The 15,963-nt window shown below is 46.4% G+C and overlaps 1 protein-coding gene and 1 long non-coding RNA gene across 6 annotated transcripts in view; one reads left to right on the forward strand and one right to left on the reverse strand.

Annotated features, from left to right (window-relative positions):
• tpra1 (transmembrane protein, adipocyte asscociated 1) overlaps window positions 1–15,963 on the forward strand; it is a 106,508-nt gene that overhangs the window by 19,250 nt on the left and 71,295 nt on the right. The window lies entirely within an intron of this gene.
• Window positions 1,496–12,373, reverse strand: LOC119973744. Its single transcript, XR_005462382.1, has 2 exons — window positions 12,224–12,373; window positions 1,496–2,742 (listed from the first exon to the last, which is right to left on the reverse strand). It is a non-coding gene; the product is annotated as an uncharacterized LOC119973744 (long non-coding RNA).

Here is a 15,963-nt window from a genome sequence, read left to right on the forward strand (position 1 = left end):
GGACCCAGGTTCGATCCCGGCCCTGGGTCACTGTCGGTTGAGCGGGGAGGGGTGGGAAGTGGGTGGGGCTTGTTGTTTGTTAATTATATGGACAGCACAAACACTGACTGACTGAAAGCAATAGGGTGGTGAACCTTGGAGGAACAATGCTCTAAGTCTGCAACTAATGTTTGGAGCGATGCACTGATGGAGTCTGTTGCTGTTTGCTTAGTTTGAGGTGAGCAATTGAGGCAGTGCTGCAATAACTGTTGTGGTGAGGATGATGCGTCTGACCAATACTTAAGTTCCAAATACCCTTCAAGACTAACAACAATCCTTTGATGTTTTCTGTGCGATGATGGCTTGGAATTTCAGGATTTTCTTTTAACCAGGAGAGCAGGGACTTTCCCCTGAAGCATTGCTTTGCAAATTTTAGCGTTGATGCTGGGCGTTCAGCAAATTGTGACAGCAGGTGTGTGAAGCGTTCACAGTAGCGACCAGTAAAAGCATCCAGCAGTACAAATACAGATTTTTAATCCGATTCAATATCTCGGGTTGCTGTTGTCACTGCTCACAAGCTTGTGATCACTCGCATTTCACTATCGCTCATGCTGCACACGTTTCCATCTCTCAACACAATCCTAATCTGCTTGAACTAAATGTGGAATAGCACTGCTGTCTATGTTTAACATTCAACTGAGTGTACATAACATATCTTTTTAATTTCATCTACGGGCTCTTTGGATCTATTATAATTGCCAAGGCCACTTCTATAATGGAAATTGCCTATGTAAACTTGTACAGTAATGTAGTTCTGCTCCGTGGCCAGTGATGACGCTGTAGCACCATAGGTTTGCATTTCTGAGCTCATCTTAAGAAATAACGTGTAATTCTAATGATCTTTACTTTTTTTCTTCGTAAGATGCAAGTTTTGGCAAACTAAAACATAAATATTTTTATATATGAATTATATCTGCATATCCTGAGCCAATTTTCTTCACCCTCATCCTATACCTGAGGATCACTCTTGATCGTGCCTCAGTGGCGCGAGCAATCGACTTGTATTAGCTAAAAGTCAGGACCTGTTGAATATGGAAAGAGCGTAATTGATGTGGTCCAATAGTCAGCCCGTGAGTCCTTCCACTAGCTCCCCACTTTTGCCCAAAGGGAAAATAACAGGCTGAATTCTCAGCCGTTGGGATGCTCCGTTTTGCCGGCAGACTGGGGATGTTCCCGATGGCGTGGGGCTGCCCCACGATGGGAAATCCCGTTGACCAGCCGACGAAATGGAGAATCTCGCCCAATGTGTGTCAAGATGCGCTTTTCAAAAAAACAAGGCACACTTCCTTTCTCCATACTTTGCCTGTTTTGTATCAACAGTGATCATTGTAATTTGTTGTGTCAACATTTTCCCATTCGATGTTATTATATGTTGTTTCTGTAAAACCAGTTCACTTACTCAAAGGTTTTACCTAGGGTGTCTTTATTGGCGAGGAAAACAAACCACAAACACCTGTTCAAATTCAACAATATTTATTGAACACAATTTACCCAAGATCAGTGCATACTACCGGTGACAGCGGGAACTCTAGGCGTCTGAAAGTCTGGCCTGGCCGATGTTTGCAACAATAGACCAGGGCATATCAATTGGATTGATTATCTCTTGATGGCCAATTGACAGGGCAGGTCCCGACAGGCCTTGGCAGCCTGTCTGACCGCTAGTGTATTCGAACTTGGCCAGTTCAAATTCCCATGAGGCTTTGCTGGAGTGACTGTGGCTTGCTGGAGTGAAAGTGCCCAATTCTTTGAACCAAAATGGCCAATTTTAATCGGGCCTAAGCATTAGGCCCTGGTAAGTCATCACATATGACAACTCTCACAATTTAGTTAGACTCTGCTCACTGGGTGACTACGGGCAAGTTTCCAAAATCTGTCTCTCGCCATTTTGTGTATTTAAATAACATTTCCCAATTGACCATTGACGATGCCATTAGCAACGTACTAACAAATATGAACATTTTTACACCTTGCATTTACACACTACTGAAAGCTTAATACAATCTGTGCTGTTTCATTGAAAGTACAGGGCATAATGGGCAAGGCTCTAATTGAACTTTAGTGGTTGGCTCTGCTGTGTGAATTGACTATTGCCTGGCTGATGCAATGCCCGACTTTGCATAGGCTGCATAACGTGGGACTGACACTGGTCTGCTACACTGGCATAAGTCAATATCTCTCCAGAACTTTGTGACCTTACCCTGAAAAATGGATTTGTCTTACTAGCTCTTTCCCTCCCTTCCACGAGATCTAATCTTATCATTTGGGTCGTGTTTTCAGACACTCCCAATCTCTAGCAATTTCTGCACAGTATCCCGCATTTCCCTCTCCCAAGCATTACTGAGATGTTCTTCTGTATTAAAGGTACTTGTATTACTTATACAGAGTCCCATCCTGTCTCTTAACACCCCAAAGTGCTTAATTTGCTACGAAGTGCAAATGTAGCAAGCTCCCATAAGTAGAGTTGCTTTGTTTTGCGTGTGACGTTGTTGCGAGTCCTTTCTTTTGATTTCTCTTTGTTCCCATTTGTCTTCTTATTCTTGGTCTGTGGACCAAGAATCAGAACGTGCCTTTTGAGCAGTGGACTCCAGCTTAAGCAGCCTGCTGGTCACGACAGAGTGTGGGAATTAGGAAAACCTACGCATCAGTCAACAGGCAATTTTTCTGGCCAGGACTGCATAAGGATGCAGTGCGATTCTGTACAACCTGTCAGATAATAAATAAACCACAACATCTGATTAGACCAGCACCTTTAATACCGATACCAGTGTTTTAAAGAACCATTTTAATCGGGTGTTGGTAGATTGCATAGACTGTTGCCTAAAACAAAGGCAGGGCATCAGTACATTCTTACAGTCATGATATCGCCACCTGATTTCCAGAAGCTAGTCCTATAAGAACAATTACAGATAAGGGAGCAATGGAAAAGTTGACCAGAGTTTTTCACATGCTATAGAAGCACAGCCTGACCAGGGTTCTAACTTTGTCTGAAATTTTCGACATAATTGCTTAGGTACCAAGCAACTAAAGTCGATCACCTATTGCCATGAATATCCAAGAGATTGGGACAAGGACTAGATTTTTTACTATTTGCCATCAGAGATTCTCCGAACAGACCTACTGGGTTTGAAGCATTTGAATTGCTCTAAGGCCATGAAATACAGGGTCCATTACAGTTTAAAAAAAATAAATTTAGAGTACTCAATTCAATTTTTCCAATTAAGGGGCAATTTAGCGTGGCCAATCCATCTACCCTGCACATCTTTGGGTTGTGGGGGTGAAACCCATGCGAACACGGGGAGAACGTGCAAACTCCACACGGACAGTGACCCAGAGCCTCGGCGCCGTGAGGCAGCAATGCTAACCACTGCACCACCGTGCTGCCCGAGGGTCCATTAAAGTTGATGAAAGACAAGCTTCTAAAATAAAAAAACGAATCATCAATGCTGGATTACCTGTCCACGTTTCTGGAAAAATTTTCCAGAGCATGTCAAGCAGCCCAAGAGCATCTAAAGGTTTCAGGGGAAAGAATGGGCAGACAAACATGCCAGGTGCTGAACATTCCATGCTGGCGATGAGGTAACAGCATTGTTGCCATAGCAGGGCGAACCTCTGAGAGCAAAATTTCAGCGGCCCCTATAAGGTGACTTACCTGATCGATACTCCATACCATAGGAGGAAGGACTGATTATGCCACAAAAGTACGGTGGAAAAAATATCGCCACAGGGAAGAAGGAGGGAAAGAACACGTGTCAGGTGGTAGAAGTAGTGGAAGAGGGCAGAGCTGGTAAGAGTGAGGTAGTGGAAGAGATTGACAGTTCGCAAGAGTGACCCTCCTGTGGTACGACTAGCAAATGAAATGAAATGAAAATCGCTTATTGTCACGAGTAGGCTTCAATGAAGTTACTGTGAAAAGCCCCTAGTCGCCACATTCCGGCGCCTGTCCGGGGAGGCTGATGCGGGAATCGAACCGTGCTGCTGGCCTGCTTGGTCTGCTTTAAAAGCCAGCGATTTAGCCCATTGTGCTAAACCAGCCCCAAATACAGCAACACTGGAAGTTAGGCACTGAGTTTGCATTCTTAGAAGAAGGACAACAAAGAAATCTCATAAGGATACTGCAAAATTATAAGATTTTAGGGACACATGGGGGTGCACTACATTAACTGAACATGATATGGACATAGGTGACTCCAACCCGATTAAAACGCCGACCTTATCGACTGAGCCCACAGAAACCAGCAAAAATGGCATGGTCCGCAGAATGCAAAACAGCGTTTTGAGAAATTGTGGGCCATATTGGTAACCCAACCAGTGCTGGCTGCACCTGTTTTTTCCAAACCCTTTAAAATGCCCACGGATGCCAGCGACCTGTGGGTAGGGGCAGTGTTCCTACGGGATGGTGAGTCCGGAATAGAGAGGCCGGTGGGATATTTCTTTTTTTTTTAAAACCCAAGTCTGTGCAAACGAAAGTACTCCACCATTTAGAAGGAAACCGTAGCATTGCGACTAGCCCTTCAGCATTTTGAAATTTATGTCTGGCATGATAATAAGCAAAGCTTAGTCTATATCGACCATAATCCGTTCGCATTTATAGAAACATTTTAAATTCAGTACGCAAGATTGTGCCGTCAGAGTTTATTGTTGCAACCGTTCAATATTAAAATAGTACATGTTCTTGGAAAGGGCAATATTATTGTGGATGCATTGTCACGGATTTAAATGTTGATAAGTGGCAGATGTAAGAATTGGAGGAACTTGAGAAGTGGGAAAGGAAGGATGAATGGATGTGCATTTTATGTCATACACCCTGGGTATATTCTTGCAATGATATGTCATCCCTCTTAGACTGGGGGTGGGTGTCAGAATCCTTCTTTTTGATTTCCCTTTGTTCCCATTTCTTTGGTTTTATTTTTTTTAAATTTAGAGTACCCAATTATTTTTTTTTCCAATTAAGGGGCAATTTAGAATGGCCAATCCCCCTAACTTGCACATCTTTGGGTTGTGGGGGTGAAACCCACACAGACATGGGGAGAATGTGCAAACTCCACACGGACCGGGATTTGATCCCGGGTCCTCCGTGCCACAGTCCCAGTGCTAACCACTGCACCACATGCCGCCCCTTTGGTTTTATTTTATTATTTTTGGTCCGTGGCCTCATAATTGGAATGCGCTCACGGGGCTGAGGTCCCAGGTTCGATCCCAGCTCTGGGTCACTGTTCATGTGGAGTTTGCACATTCTCCCTGTTTGAAACAGTGGACTTAAGCTGAAACTGCCTGCTAGTCAGGACAGAGTGATCCTAGGTTATGTAATTTTCCAGCTGAGAAAGCAGACTTATCGGCTTGGAGGGAATCTTAAGAACCAGCTTTGGAGGAAGTCGGTTCAGTTGGCGGGATGACAACCTGTGGGTTGGTCAGGGACAGTGTTCTGCCTGACAACAGTCAATGCTTGGTTCCTGCGTGTTGCTTCGCAACCATGGGTGCAAAATTGCCAATTTCTCCCAAGCATGCGGCACTTGCATATGCTTGTGGTTCAACTTGTGTACCGTATCTACTCCAAAACACTGGTTGGAGCTGCAGTATTCTCTTTAAGCTCTGTTGCATTCATGTTGGATGCCATTTTCACTGCTGTTGGTACCTTCGACTTGAATGCAAACTCCCCTTCATAATCAGCTAATGAATGTCTATTGTTCAGTGCGCTAGGTGCTCACAAAGCTCTGCAAAAAAACAGGTAATGTGTACGCCTGCTGTACTCTTCGGCTTAAATACATGCCTTTAGCTGGATAAGGTTCCCCATCCCCCAACCCACCCACCCTAGACCAGGGCTAAGTGTACAGTTTTAAACAAAATAAAATAATTTTTATTGAAAAATTTTGATTTTATACAACATTGACGCACCTTAGTAAAATACCGAAAATAACAATAATATTAACAGTCATATACATTCGCCCCATCCCCATGAACAACCCAGCATTTTAACGGGCAGCACGGTGGCCTAGTGGTTAGCACAACCGCCTCACGGCGCTGAGGTCCCAGGTTCGATCCCGGCTCTGGGTCACTGTCCATGTGGAGTTTGCACATTCTCCCCGTGTCTGCGTGGGTTTCGCCCCCACAACCCAAAAATGTGCAGAGTAGGTGGATTGGCCACGCTAAATTGCCCCTTAATTGGAAAAAATAATTGTCTAATCTAAATTTATAAAAAAAATATAAAAAAAAAAAACACCTAGCATTTTAACAACAACGCAAATTAACACACTATAAAGTTACAGAATAAACACTACAATAAGACGCACTCCCGGCTCTACCGCAACTCCAAAAATCGCGAGTCCCCACCCTGGTTTGACCCTGGATCCAACCACCCTCGACACCGTCCCCACCACCCCCTTCCAGAATTCTTCCAGTGCTGGGCATGCCCAGAACATATGGGCGTGGTTCGCAGGACTCCCCGAACATCTGGTGCACCTGTCCTCACCCCCAAAGAACCTACTCATCCTAGTCCCGGACATGTGGGCCCGGTGCAGCACCTTAAATTGGATGCGACTAAGCCTCGCACATGAGGAGGAAGAGTTGACTCTCTCCAAGGCATCCGCCCAAGTCCCGTCCTCTATCTGCTCCCCGAGTTCCTCCTCCCATTTAGCCTTCAGCTCCTCCACTGACGACGACTCCACCTCCTGCATTACCTTATACATGTCAGACACCTTCCCCTCTCCTACCCACACCCCCGAAAGCACTCTGTCCATCGTCCCCTGCTAGGGCAGCAAAGGGAATCCCTCTACCTGTCGCCTAGCAAACGCCTTTACCTGCAAGTATCTGAACATGTTCCCTTGGGGAAGGCCAAATTTATCTTCCAGTTCCCCCAGGCCCGCAAACCTCCCGCCAATAAACAGGTCCCTCAATTTGCTGATGCCCGCCCTGTGCCACCCCCTAAATCCCCCATCCTTGTTCCCCGGGATGAACCGATGGTTGCCACCCAGTGGAGCCTCCATCGAGCCCCCTGTTTCCCCCGATGCCGCCTCCACTGCTAAGTGTACAGTTGATTGCTGCTCCTAATTTGGTAACTAATTGCACGCTGAAAATCGACCAATGAAACCTTCTGATGTGTGTGGTTCGCCAATTCTGCTAAATACCTTGACCCACCAGGCCAAACATTTGCGTTGGAGGGCCAAGATCCCTGTGTGACGTCGTGTGCGCAGCGTTCCAATTTTGTTTTCACAGAGTCCTTGAACTGTGTCTGAAAGGTGATGATGGAATTCTGTTTTGTTTTCGAGCTGAAACTATATTGAAGGGGAGAGTACAACAGTATTCACTCAAACTTCCAATCACTTGCCCTGTTTACCTTGTTGTTTACCCACGTAGACTATTGGAGGTCATGCCAATGTGATTCATTTACATCAGCGATTCCAGCGCCAAATAGGACAAGGGCAATGTCTAAGGGGACACACGAGAGCATGGTAATAAATGTTGTTTATGTTTACAAAAAAGGAAATGGATTTGTGCTTGTATAGTGCTCGTAAGCACTTCACTCTTATTCTTTAGGATATGGGGATGGATGGCAAGGCCAACATTTATTCTTCCCTCTAGTTGCCCTCGAAAAGAAGGTGGTGTGCCACCTACTTGAACTGTTATAGTCTGTACGGAGAAGTTGCTCCCGCACCTCGCAGTCCGAAATTATTTTCAGTGTGTTGTTAATCTTGTGATAGAAAATTTGGCAATTAATTTGCAGGAGCAAGATCTTGCAAACGTAAATGAATCTGTTTGGTGGTGTTGGTTGTGGACTCAATGTTGTGGGCTCAATGTTGGTTAGGACATCGGGACAACTTTGAATTGTACTGTGGGTACTTTTATTGCATTTCCCTGAACCGATAGGCAACCTCCAATTTTGGGTGACTTGCAACAGTACCCCTCCGTGCTGTGTGAGCCTAAATTAGATGTTCAAGTCTCATGAGTGAGGCTTAAAGCTACTTTATGCAGTTAGAATTAAATTTGAGGGGCAGCAGGGTGGCGCAGTGGTAGCACTGCTGCCTCACGGCGCTGAGGTCCCGGGTTTGATCCCGGCTGTGGGTCACTGTCTGTGTGGAGTTTGTACATTCTCCCCGTGTTTGCGTGGATTTCGCATGGTGGTTAGCATAAATGCTTCACAGCTCCAGGGTCCCAGGTTCGATTCCCGGCTGGGTCACTGTCTGTGTGGAGTCTGCACGTCCTCCCCCTGTGTGCGTGGGTTTCCTCCGGGTGCTCCGGTTTCCTCCCACAGTCCAAAGATGTGCGGGTTAGGTGGATTGGCCATGCTAAATTGCCCGTAGTGTCCTAATAAAAAAAGTAAGGTTAAGGGGGGGGTTGTTGGGTTACAGGTATAGGGTGGATACGTGGGTTTGAGTGGGGTGATCATGGCTCGGCACAACATTGAGGGCCGAAGGGCCTGTTCTGTGCTGTACTGTTCTATGTTCTATGTGTGGGTTAGGTGGAGTGAACATGCTGAATTGCCCCTTAATTGGAAAAAATGAATTGGGTACTCTAAATTTATATAAAAAAAGAATTAAATCTGAAGAAAAGAAAAGAAACTTATTGCACCTTACATGGAGGCAATTTACATGGAGGCAATTTACAAATGCTATTTTTATCCTATGCAGGAAGGAATTCTAATTGGCTTCATCCTTTCTCACTTGGGGCTGGTGCAGATTCCGTGCTTGGTGGGCACTGCAGGGCCTGGGTGCCTTATCGACCCCGTTTAAACAAATTTTAGTTTGATGGTTTTTAAAATAAATTTATAATAATCTTTCTTATTGTCACAAGTAGGCTAATGTTGACACTGCAATGTAGTTACTGTGAAAATCCCCTAGCCGCCATCCTCTGCCGTCTGTTCGGGTACACTGAGGGAGAATTCCGAATGTCCAATTCACCTAACAAGCACGCCTTTCGGGACTTGTGGGAGGAAACCGGAGCACCCGGAGGAAACCCATGCAGACACGGAGAGAACGTGCAGACTCCACACAGACAGTGACCTAAGCCGGGAATCGAACCCGGGTCCCTGGCGCTGTGAAGCAACAGTGCTAACCGTGCCGCCCAGAGTAACAAATTCATTTTTTCCAATTGAGGGGTAATTTAGCGTGGCCAATCCACCTACCCTACACATCTTTGGGTTGTGGGAGTGAGACCCACACAGACACTGAGAGAATGTGCAAACTCCACACGGACAGTGACCCAGCCGGGATTGAACCCGGGTCCTCGGTGGCAGTGAGGCAGCAGTGCTAACCACTGGCACCCTGCTGCTCTTAGTTTGATGTTATAAGTATAATTCATGATTTGTTTCAGTTTAAGGCAGTAGCCCTTTGAAGGGCTACCCCTTTTATTTTGTCCCTCAGTTTAACTGGTTCAAACAGAATAGTTGGAGTGGGTGTAGAGATCTGTTTTAAATGTTTTACACATCATGTACAGCACAGGAACAGACCATTTGTTCCAGCTGCTGCTGGCCAGTGTCTATGCTCAACACATACCCCTTCCCAGCCTCTCTTATCTCAGTCTGCCTTCTATTCCTGTCTCCTTCACTTGCTTCTAATGCACTATGCCCTTCACTGCAGTGCCAGGGGGAGAGCCAGGGTGCCATCCTGCCCTGTCCCTGACCACCCAGGGGCCTCCAATGGCCTGGGGACCCCACACACACACCCATCTGGTGCCGTTCCCCTGGACCAGTACTAATCAGCGCCCAGCTGGGTCTCCCTGGCGAGGCCGATAGTTGCGGGAGCCAGTTAGATCCGGCATCAGCATGGCTAAGTGTGTTCAAGGGGCTGGTTTAGCACAGTGGGCTAAATAGCAGACCAAGGCCAGTAGCGCAGGTTCAATTCCCGTCCCAGCCTCCCCGAACAGGCGCCGGAATGTGGCGACTAGGGGGTTTTCACAGTAACTTTATTGAAGTCTACTTGTGACAATAAGCTATTATTGTTATTATTACTGTTATTACTTGTGCCAATAAGCGATTTTCATTTCTGAAATCCACTTAGCAGTCTGAAACATTGGTCCCTCCTATTGTGGGATCTGGCTAGATCTCGCAAGGCCCCGGGGGAGGCCTCTCCGGAATTTACAGGCCACGTCCCGTTCTGATTCCGGCGGGTGAGGAGGCGGGCGGAGGGGGGTGCGCGGAGGGGAGAGTTTAGGGAAGAACATTGGCCAAAGCTCCTTGGGATCTTTTACATTCACTTGCATATCTAGAACAGATGGTGGGCTAGTGCGTTGTCTTAGGAAAGATTGGGCAGGCTGCTTCCACTTGAGTCCTCTGCTCAAAGGCACTTTCTGAATATTTGTTCACGGAACAAAGAAAGAAATCTTGTTCCCTAATATCCTTTTAGAGAAGGAAGTCTGGTGAACATGTGACACTGGGCCCACAGCAGTGATTCTTAACTGTCCCTCTGCAATGGTCCAGCAAGCCACTCAGTTTAAGGGCTGGGCAACAAATGCTGGCCTTGCAAGTGATGCCCACAAAAGAATAAATATAGTAAACGAGACAAAACAAGAATGAATATTGCCTCTGCAGTGCGGTGCATCCTTTAGTGCTGGATTGTCGCGCCAGCCCTAATTATGCGTGTCAAACCCTGGAGTGTGATTTTTTTCCCCCCCCCCAATGTGACCGTGTAGTTCCTGAGACAGATCGATGCCGGCTGGACTGTCAGCCTGAAGCATACTGGGATAAGACCATAAGACATAGGAGCAGAATTAGGCCACTCGGCCCATCGAGTGTGCTCCGCCATTCAATCATGGCTATTAGTTTTCTCATCCCCAAACTCCTGCCTTCTCCCCATAACCCCTGATCCCCTTATTAATCAAGAACCTATCTATCTGTGTCTGAAAGACACTCGGAGATTTGGCCTCCACAGCCTGCTGCGGCAAAGTTTTCCACAGATACACCACGCTCTGGCTGAAGAAATTCCTCCTCATCTCTGTTTCAAAGGATAGTCCCTTTAGTCTGAGATGGTGTCCTCTGGTTCTAGTTTTTACTACAAGTGGAAACATCCTCCCCACATCCACTCTATCCAGGCCTCGCAGTATTCTGTAAGTTTCAATAAGATCGGATAGATTAAACATACTTTATCTGCAAATATGAATTCTTCGGTCTGTATCAATTTTCAAATGATCCTTTTGAACCTAAGCTACTCCATCCACATGTCTTGTAATGCATGTCAAACCATAGTCAATTATACCCAGGAACCTTGAATGATACTGGGCTTGAGAAGGTTTAATTATGGGAGGTAAACCTCACTTGACACAAACTTGACTTTTATTCCCCTAAGAAGAGAAGATTTGAGAGTTATTTGAGCTGCATAAAATCTTTAAAAAGATTCAATAGGGTAGATAGTGTGAAAGTATTCCCTCTGATTAATTTTAAAATCTGACTCTGAGGCGATTTAGGAGTGAAATATGGAAACACTTTTCATGCAAAGGGGAGTGGAAATCTGGGTCTCCCTCAAAAGATTGTTGGTGTGAGTTCCGGCCTCTTTCACCCTTTCAGGCAGTGGGTTCCAGATTCCCACCACCCTCTGGGGGGGAAAAAGGTTTTCCACACATCCCCTCTAAATCATAAAATTTACAGTGCAGAAGGAGGCCATTCAGCCCATCGAGTCTGCACTGGCCCTTGGAAAGAGCACCCTACTTGAGCCCACACCTCCACCCTATCCCCATAACCTCACCTAACATTTATTTTTGGACAATACGGGCAATTTAGTTTGGTCAAACCACCTAACCTGCACGTCTTTGGACTGTGGGAGGAAACCGGAGCACCCGGAGGAAACTTGCGCAGTCACTGGGAGAACGTGCAAACTCCGCACAAACAGTGACCCAAGCCGTGAATCGAACCTGGAACCCTGGAGCTGTGAAGCAAGCACTGTACTACCGTGCCACCCTGTCCCTTGCCTTAAATTTTGCCCCTGGTTATTGACTCCTCTACTAAGGGGAAACATTTCTTCCTCTCTATGTCCCTCAGAATTTTGAACACCTCAAAAGTCCTTTCTCCGCTGCTCTTAAGGAAAACAAGCCCAGCCTCTCTTCATACCTGAAATGCTTCACCCCAGGCAACATCCTGTAATCTTGTTGGAATGGGCTCGGGGCTGAATTGCCTGCTCCTGAACTGTTTTAAAAGTGTTTTTTCAATTTCCTGCATTTAATGCATCAAATCTTACCGTGCAAAAAGGTTAAAAGGCCGTACCTGATGTTATTTTAGAGCTGTTTGCTGGATATGAGTGATCAGCAAACCTGTCGGCCCCAGAAGGTTTCGGTTCGCTTTGTGCTGAATTTGCTGTTTGATGGAACAGCATTCTGCTGCCAGTGCGTTTTAGCAGTCTGGCCTGTCACTTAAACGGCTAATGGCCAATGGTGACCCGGAGATGGTTCAACCACTTTACTGCGTAATTAATTGAGCTGTTGGCACTTGGCCCAGGTTCTGGTGAGTGGAAATTTTAAACTCGAGAGCGAGAGGCAGCTATGCTGCCTGCCTAACTCTATTTGGATTGAAACCAGATCATGGTTCAATCTGGGCATGATAGAGGTTTTAGAGGTCGGGCTGTTTTGTCAATGTCCCAACTTTTTTGATCTTTACTTCGTAGACTTCTATTTTTCTCTCTCTTGCTCCCTTCATCCATTTGTCCTCTGCTGAAGCTGTTAACTCCGAACTAGGAAACAATACGTAGGTGGCAGCAACAACATCTTGCATCTATGCAGTGCCTTGAACAAAGTAAAACATGAGTCGCTTCATGGGAGTATTATCATACAAAACTTGTGACTGACCCACAAAAAGTGATACTTGATATGTCAGCAAAAGCTTGAATAAAGATGCAGGTAGCGTCATGTTGTGGAAGGAATTGCCAGAGATTGAAGCTTAGACAATTAAAAATACGACTGCCAGTTGTGGAGTGGAGGAAATTGGGGATACTTGGGTCAGAATTAAGAGATTGGAGGTTTGTGGGGCTGGAGGAGATTACAAAGATAGGCATGGGGCAAGGCCATCAAGTGATTTGAAAACTGAGATCAAATTTTGGATTTGACATTTCAAAAAAAATTCAATTACAGGATGTGGAGTCGCTGGCTAGGTCAGCATTTATTGCCCATCCGTAGTCGCCTGTCAGAAGGTGGTGGTGAGTGTCTTCTTGAACCGCTGCAGTCCCTGAGTTGTAGGTACACCCGCATTGCTATTAGGGAGGGAGTTCCAGGATTTTGACCCAACGGGAATGAAGAAAAAATGGCAAATATGCTTCCACCTCAGGGAGGTGAGTGACTTGGAGGGAAATGTCTAGGTGGTGGGGCTCCCAGGTATCTGATGCTCTTGTCCTACTAGATGGTAGTGGTCGTCTGTTTGGAAGATGCTGCCTAAGGAACCTTGGTGAGTTCCTGCAATGCATCCTGTAGATGGTACATACGACTGCCACTGTTCGTCGGTGTTTAAAGGAGGGAGGGATTAAATGTTTGTGGAAGGGGGAGCAATCTTTGTCCTAGATGGTGTTGAGTTTCTTGTGTTGTTGGAACTAAACTCCTCCAGGCAAGTGGAGTGTATTCCATCACACTCTTGACTTATGCCTTGCAGATGATGGACAGGCTTTGCGGAGTCGGGAAGTGAGGTTACATGCTGTAGGATTCCTCGTCTTTGACCTTCTCTTATAGATCAAAGAACTTACAGTGCAGAAGGAGGCTATTCGGCCCATCGAGTCTGCACCGGCTCCTGGAAAGAGCACCCTACCCAAGGTTAACATCTTCACCCTATCCCCATAACCCAGTAACCCCACCCAACACTAAGGGCAATTTATCATGTCCAATCCACCTAACTTGCACATCTTTCGACTGTGGGAGGAAACCGGAGCACCCGGAGGAAACCCACGCAGACACGGGGAGGATGTGCAGACTCCTCACAGACAGTGACCCAAGCCGGAATCGAACCTGGGACCCTGGAGCTGTGAAGCGATTGTGCTATCCACAATGCTACCATGCTGCCCACAAGCCACACAGTTTATATGGCTAGTCCAGTTCTGTTTCTGGTCAGTGGTAACCTCCGGAATGATGATAGTGGGGCTCAGTGATGATAATGCCATTGGATGTCAAGGGGTGATGGTTAGATTCTCTCTTGTTGGAGATGGTCATTGCCTGGCACTTGTGTGGCACAAATGTTACTTGCCACATGTCAGCCCAAGCCTGGATATTGAGGGCTGCTGGAACAGGAGCTAATGCAGGCCTGTGAGCATAGGAGTGATGGGATTGAAACTATTTTTAGGTGAACTTTGACAATATTCATCAGCCCAACTTGTTGATGAGGATTGGGGTAGTGGTGGGGTCTTAATCACAGGCGACAATCTGCTCCTGATCTCCCTCATAGACATGCCCATTTTCCAGAGGAGAATGCTTGGATGTATCAGCAAAGGGGATGCCTTATGCTCCCCGGGTGAGTGCTAAGAGGGTTCTCTTCGCCCTCCGCCAACTCAGAACAGACCAGGGACTAAGGTGGGACTGTGAGCTACATTGCTATGTGCCCTGCCTCTGAGACTGATGGGGTAATATAGGCTAGAATGAGGCCATTTAGCTCATCAGATTTGTGCCAGCTCTTTCAAAGTGCAACAGTTAGTCGACTCCCCTTTTTGTGTCCCACATTCCTGCAATAATTTCCCCTTCAAGTACTTTCCGCCCATTTCTGTTTTGAATAAGTGCCAACCATCCATTAGACCTTCCCTCCCAAACCGTAACCACATATTGTGTAAAAATGCTCTTCAGCCATTGGAAACACTTTTTTCCTCTTTATTTGCTCTATCTAAACCCTTCATGATTTTAAAGACTTCTTTCCAATCTCTTCTGAGCTTCATTTGCTTTAAGGAGAAAAACCCAGTTTATCCATGTAACCATGTAACCCCAGAACCATTTTGGCAAATGGGATCGTGTTTTCCGGGTCCTTAAGGGGGAGGGGGAGCAGCCCCAAGTCGTAGTCCACATTGGCACTAACGACATTGGTAGGAAAGGGGACAAGGATGTCAGGCAGGCCTTTAGGGAGCTAGGATGGAAGCTCAGAGCGAGAACAAACAGAGTTGTTATCTCTGGGTTGTTGCCCGTGCCACGTGATAGGGAGATGAGGAATAGGGAGAGAGAGCAATTAAACACGTGGCTACAGGGATGGTGCAGGCGGGAGGGATTCAGATTTCTGGATAACTGCGGCTCTTTCTGGGGAAGGTGGGACCTCTATAGACAGGATGGTCTACATCTGAACCTGAGGGGCACCAATATCCTGGGGGGGAGATTTGTTAGTGCTCTTTGGGGGGGTTTAAACTAATTCAGCAGGGGCATGGGAACCTGGATTGTAGTTTTGGGGTACGGAGATTGAGAGTATAGAGGTCAGGAGCACAGATTTGACTTCGCAGGAGGGTGCCAGTGTTCAGGTAGGTGGTTTGAAGTGTGTCTACTTCAATGCCAGGAGTATACGAAATAAGGTAGGGGAACTGGCAGCATGGGTTGGTACCTGGGACATCGATGTTGTGGCCATTTCAGAGACATGGATAGAGCAGGGACAGGAATGGTTGTTGCAGGTTCCGGGGTTTAGGTGTTTTAGTAAGCTCAGAGAAGGGGGCAAAAGAGGGGGAGGTGTGGCGCTGCTAGTCAAGGACAGTATTACGATGGCGGAAAGGATGCTAGATGGGGACTCTTCTTCTGAGGTAGTATGGGCTGAGGTTAGAAACAGGAAAGGAGAGGTCACCCTGTTGGGAGTTTTCTATAGGCCACCTAATAGTTCTAGGGATGTAGAGGAAAGGATGGCGAAGATGATTCTGGAAAAGAGCGAAAGTAACAGGGTAGTTGTTATGGGAGACTTTAACTTTCCAAATATTGACTGGAAAAGATATAGTTCGAGTACATTAGATGGGTCATTCTTTGTACAATGTGTGCAGGAGGGTTTCCTGACACAATATGTTGACAGGCCAA

The sequence above is a fragment of the Scyliorhinus canicula genome, chromosome 11 (genome assembly GCF_902713615.1).
Source record: "Scyliorhinus canicula chromosome 11, sScyCan1.1, whole genome shotgun sequence".
Classification (NCBI taxonomy): domain Eukaryota; kingdom Metazoa; phylum Chordata; class Chondrichthyes; order Carcharhiniformes; family Scyliorhinidae; genus Scyliorhinus; species Scyliorhinus canicula.